Source organism: Erigeron canadensis, chromosome 4 (assembly GCF_010389155.1).
Source record: "Erigeron canadensis isolate Cc75 chromosome 4, C_canadensis_v1, whole genome shotgun sequence".
Lineage (NCBI taxonomy): Eukaryota > Viridiplantae > Streptophyta > Magnoliopsida > Asterales > Asteraceae > Erigeron > Erigeron canadensis.
In genome coordinates this window covers 24092161-24098257 of record NC_057764.1, presented here as the reverse complement: position 1 = coordinate 24098257, position 6097 = coordinate 24092161, and positions in this window count along the sequence as shown.

The following is a 6097-nucleotide window of genomic DNA, read 5'->3' as shown; positions in this document are numbered from 1 at the left end:
TTCAATGTGTTACTTGCTGGACATGCAATTTTTCGGACTGGGGAAAAATCTTGAGAGGAGCACTTGATACTTCTATAAGGATTTCTGAACCGCCTCAAACAAATTGAATTGACTTTGGAACGAGAGAAAGTTGTGTGAGTAAATGTCAGTTTGGTCATGTCGATGGCCCGAAGATATGATGACATAGGAGCTCAAATGGTTGACTTACTCACGTAGCTCGGCTCTTTAATGCTATTTTAGAATGCATTAATTCTTCATGATATTTGCAAATATCTATTGCCGTAGGATTCTCATTTATACAACACACGCAATAAGTGTTCACTCTATTACTGAAATTATATTAAGTGAAGTTTTAATTTTCAATTTGTTTGTGAAATTCATCTCTATTAGTGAAAATTATATTATGCAACCTTGCAACGAAGTTGCATCCATGCTAAATATCTATAGCATCTTGCGTAGCCGTGAGTTTTTGCCACCGCAACGCGCGGGCATAAGCTAGTTTAAAGATAATGTTAAGCAACGGCAACAATAAATATGTACAATTAAGAAATTATAAGGACGGCCAAAAAAGAATAAAAATATATAGAACATATGAGATTAATTAGACTCAAGGAGGAGATTAGGAGGTGCCAAGTGTACCCCTACCCATTCTTTTAGTTATACTATAGATATATATACATACTAGGTCTTTACCCCGATGCGCGACAATATAAGACTGATTTTTCGTATATAATAGCATAGTCTTGTACCTGTATACATTTGACGTATAGGACAAAAGTAAACATAGTATCACGGGCTAAGAGCATGTAACAAAAAATAAACTGCTAGAAGAATCCTTGTAAATCAAAGAGCATCAAGTTCTATTTAGTATTTAGTATGTATTAAAAATATGATAAAGTTTTCTATATAATCGTAAAACATGTATAGTAGGGCCGTCCTGAAGATTTATAGGTATTGGGCGAGCGCCAAAAAATACCCATAGGTTAAGCACAACAAATTTATATATATATTATAAATATTAAAAGAGCAGTTAAACAAGCCTTTTAAAGCATTCTTCAAACTTAAAACTATTCTAAAAAATGCCATGTAGGATTCATCCTATGTGGCATCTCCATAAATTTTTAAACAATATTTATCTTACTTTATGCAAAAATATATAAAATTTATAAAAATAATAAGCATTTTATAAGAGATTAAAATGAAAATATGATTCCATAATCTTCTTAATTATTCCTGAAAGTAGAAAATCTCGCCAACATCAATTTTTCAAAACTTAACTTTTAAATCTCCATTATTTTAAAAGATTTGCTCTTATTTATTCACAAAATATTATCTATATATCTATTTAAAATTGTTTTTTACATGTTATAATACCAAACAGGTTCATTACTTTTATTCTTTGATTTTTGATATTTTGCTTTTTATGTGTTCTTTATTAAATTGATGTCTTTTGTTTTAGAATAATTTTGATTACGACTATTAATACAAAATTGTGATTATAATTTTTCATATTTTACGTATTTTTTCAGTATGAATACATATTTTACATATTTTACGTGATTATATATTTTTCATAACTTATGTGTAATTTTGCAGTTTATAATTGTGTGGAGGCATGGATTATCATCCGTTATACAATTATGTGGAGATTTGGAGCCTTGAACATGTGCACGAATATTACTATGATCACATGTATGCAAGTCGATCACATGTAATCATAGCAATATTCGTGCACATGTGATCAAGAATCCAAATCTCCACATAATTGTTTAACGGATGATAATACGTGCCTTCACACAATTATAAACTTCAAAATTACATTTAAGTTATTCAGAAAACAGTCAAAAAACAATTTTCATGTAAAGAACAATCATCGGTTGTGCTTGATTTGAAAAAGTTCTCAAATGTTCTCACAAAAAAGGGTTCTCAAAATAACTTTACCCTATATATATATGTATATATATATATATATCAAACTTTTACTAAATTATTTGTCAACAACTGCTCATCGCACGGGTAACAAACCTAATATATATATATATGTATATATATATTGAACAGAGAGTTTATAATATATAAGCTAATTTTTAAAAACGATGATAAATGTTATATCACTAAATATAGCAAAAATTATTCTTCAAGAAACTAAAAAAAATGCAAAATCAAACTATTGACTTATCGTATGCTAGCCAAGGATTCGAGTACTTTTGATTTATAAAAATTTTCATAAGTTTAAAATTACATAAAAATTTTGATTTATAAACAACAAGTCAAACTATTGTTTTGTTCAATTGATACTCATGATATATATTATATATATATATATTATTAATTGTATAAAAATATTATACTTTTTTAATAATAAATAATATATAATAAAGATAAACATGACAAGGCTTCCAATTAATCATTATTATATAAAAATTAAAATGAAAAGAAAGAGCATTAAAGTTTAGCTGCTTAGCACTTGCAAGTTCGAACGGTGAGGATAAATCAAATCACTTTGAGTCTTTGACAACATCGCTTCAAGGTTTATCAATAATGACTGCCGACTGCGATTTCTTTTTTTTTCTTACGCCATTATAAATTTAATTATATATAATTATAAAAAAATCGGACCTTCTAAAAAAACGGGTCTCGGCCCGTCGCCCCACTTTGCCCACCTCTTAGACCGGCCCTGATGTATAGCTAGGCAATAGTATCAGTATTAGTATTTGTTAATTTGATTCTTTTATGGAACATAAAGAAAACGTCAAACCTTACCTACTGCCATGAAGAAAGCTCTCATCGTTTAGATAATTATCAGTCGGAATTCTAAAAACTTCAATCAATTTTGGTATTAAACATATTGTTTTTAATCACTTCTGTGTTGTTAAAATGTTACTATAAAAGCATGCTTGAGCTAATGATATTACTCGATCCGTGTTACATTTATCTTTTATATAGTTACGCAGTGGTCGTACTCAAAGCTTGTTGAGTACGTCATTCATTCCGTGGTCAAAAGCTTGCTTATCACCATCTCAACACACTTCAAGTACACATCATTTGTAGTAGTATTAATTATACATGTATATCTTTAAGTACTATTTTCCAGCTCCCTTTTTTAATTACTAAATAAATAAACCCTAAACCTTTTTTATAATTACTATATATATATATATATATAGGGTAACACTACAGTGAGAACAGTCTTAAAATAAGAACGGTGAGAAAACTTAAAAAACATCATTTTGATGCATTAAAAGTCCATAAAATTAACATAGTGCTTCACTAATTATCATTATTTAATTGTACAACAACACATTAGCCTGTAAAAATCAAGAAAATCATGTTTTTTGTTTTGTGCATCCATCTTGAATGCATATTCTTCAAAATAATGCATCCACCAAAAAACGTGATTTTTTAGATTTTGACGGATCAATGTGTTGTTAAACTCTTAAATAATGATAATTAGTTAAGCACTATGTTAGTTTTATGGACTTTTAATGAATCAAAATGATGTTTTTTAAGTGTTCTCACCGTTCTTATTTTAAAACTGTTCTTATTTGATTGTCCCCCTCTATATATATATATATATATATGGGAAAAGTGAGTATGGGGTTGTCCCCCATCTAAGCTTAGATTGGGGACTCCTCACACACAAATATTTTAATAATATTTGTATTTTTAACAAAATGATGGGGCCCTTATGATATTCATGGATTAAAAAAATAAATTACGAGGGGTTCCCCATCTAAGCTTAGATAGGAGACAACCCCATACTCACTTCCCCCATATATATATATATATATAAAGCTTTTAATTAAGGGATTAATCACGGGAAGATTAATGTACTTTCTCATTTGTACACGGTTGCCCATTATACCTTTTTATTGATGAGGTTTACACACATACTTTTCTTTTTTGTACACGATTGACCAATATTACCGACTATCATAGGTAAACCGGTCAACTTTGGGTCAACCGTGTACAAAATAAAAGTATGTGGGTAAACCTCATCAATAAAAAGTATGATGGACAACCGTGTACAAATGGAAAAGTACGTTGATCTTTTCGTGATTAATAAAAAAAATAAGTGGTGATGTATGGCTAAAAAAATATCTTATGGATGATCTCGCATACTTAATACATGCGAATATTTCTTACTAAAAAAGGAATAACAGCCAAATATTTCATACGAAACCCAAAATACAAATATTTTGAACATTTTGACGTTGTAGATGTTGCATATCATTGCAACCCAATAATAATGAATGTTGGTGTCCGACCTCAAAACTTGTTTTTTCTTTGTAACGAGGTCTTAAGACCCGTGCGTTGTACGTCCGAGATGAATTATATTATTTTCATTTTTAACGTGTGGTTTAAAAATGATCTATATTAGAACGATGTTGAGTTGTGTGTAAGAGTATAGTTAAAATATGGACATAATTATGAAGATAGAATGTAAGGAAACAATGACAATATAATATATAGTTGTGTTGATTAAAAAATACATGTTTACGAACGTTGATTAGAATTGGATTAATCACGAGAAGATCGACGTACTTTCCCATTTGTACACGGTTGCCCATTATACTTTTTTATTGATAAGGTTTACCCACATATTTTTTTTTTACACGGTTGACCCAAAGTTGACCGGTTTACCTATGATAGTCGGTAATATTGGTCAACCGTGTACAAAAAGGAAAAGTATGTGGGTAAACCTCATCAATAAAAAAGCATAATGGGCAACCGTGCACAAAGAAAATACGTTGGTGTTCCCGTGTGTGGAAAAGCAGAACATGTGTATGTACCAATGAAGTAGCTAGCCTAGCCTAGCCTAGCCTAGCTGGCTTTACTCTGTTGTATGGTTTCTATTTCTATTTTGATGATTCTGTAAAATCAATCAGAGGGAAAAAGTAAACTTGTCATAACACTGAATTTGTAATAACATTGAGTAATGGAAAGAAGTTGAAGGCCCACAAGTAGTTTGAACTTTGAACATTACTTTGAACTTAAAAGAACTGAGGGGCTGGACTAGCTAGCTTCAAATTAACTCTTTATTATTTAAAGTAGTCTTTCACTCATCATTTTTTACTTGGATCAATCACATATCTCAAAACACACCCGTACTTCCACCATGAGCTCCTCTTCTTCCTCTGAAAGCAGATCATGCGATGCTTGCATCGCTCTTAAAGAAAAATGCTTGGACGGCTGTGCGTTTAAAGATGCATTTCCACGTGGGGAAGGGATGAAAAATTTCTTAAAAATTGCGGAGTCAGAGGACATAGAGACCGTTCACCGTAATATATAAGCTAATTTTTAAAAACGATGATAGCCAAGGATTCGAGTACTTTTGATTTATAAATGTTATATCACTAAATATAGCAAAAATTATTCTTCAAGAAACTAAAAAAAATGCAAAATCAAACTATTGACTTATCGTATGCTAGCCAAGGATTCGAGTACTTTTGATTTATAAAAATTTTCATAAGTTTAAAATTACATAAAAATTTTGATTTATAAACAACAAGTCAAACTATTGTTTTGTTCAATTGATACTCATGATATATATTATATATATATATATTATTAATTGTATAAAAATATTATACTTTTTTAATAATAAATAATATATAATAAAGATAAACATGACAAGGCTTCCAATTAATCATTATTTATATAAAAATTAAAATGAAAAGAAAGAGCATTAAAGTTTAGCTGCTTAGCACTTGCAAGTTCGAACGGTGAGGATAAATCAAATCACTTTGAGTCTTTGACAACATCGCTTCAAGGTTTATCAATAATGACTGCCGACTGCGATTTCTTTCTTTTTTTCTTACGCCATTATAAATTTAATTATATATAATTATAAAAAAAATCGGACCTTCTAAAAAAACGGGTCTCGGCCCGTCGCCCCACTTTGCCCACCTCTTAGACCGGCCCTGATGTATAGCTAGGCAATAGTATCAGTATTAGTATTTGTTAATTTGATTCTTTTATGGAACATAAAGAAAACGTCAAACCTTACCTACTGCCATGAAGAAAGCTCTCATCGTTTAGATAATTATCAGTCGGAATTCTAAAAACTTCAATCAATTTTGGTATTAAACATATT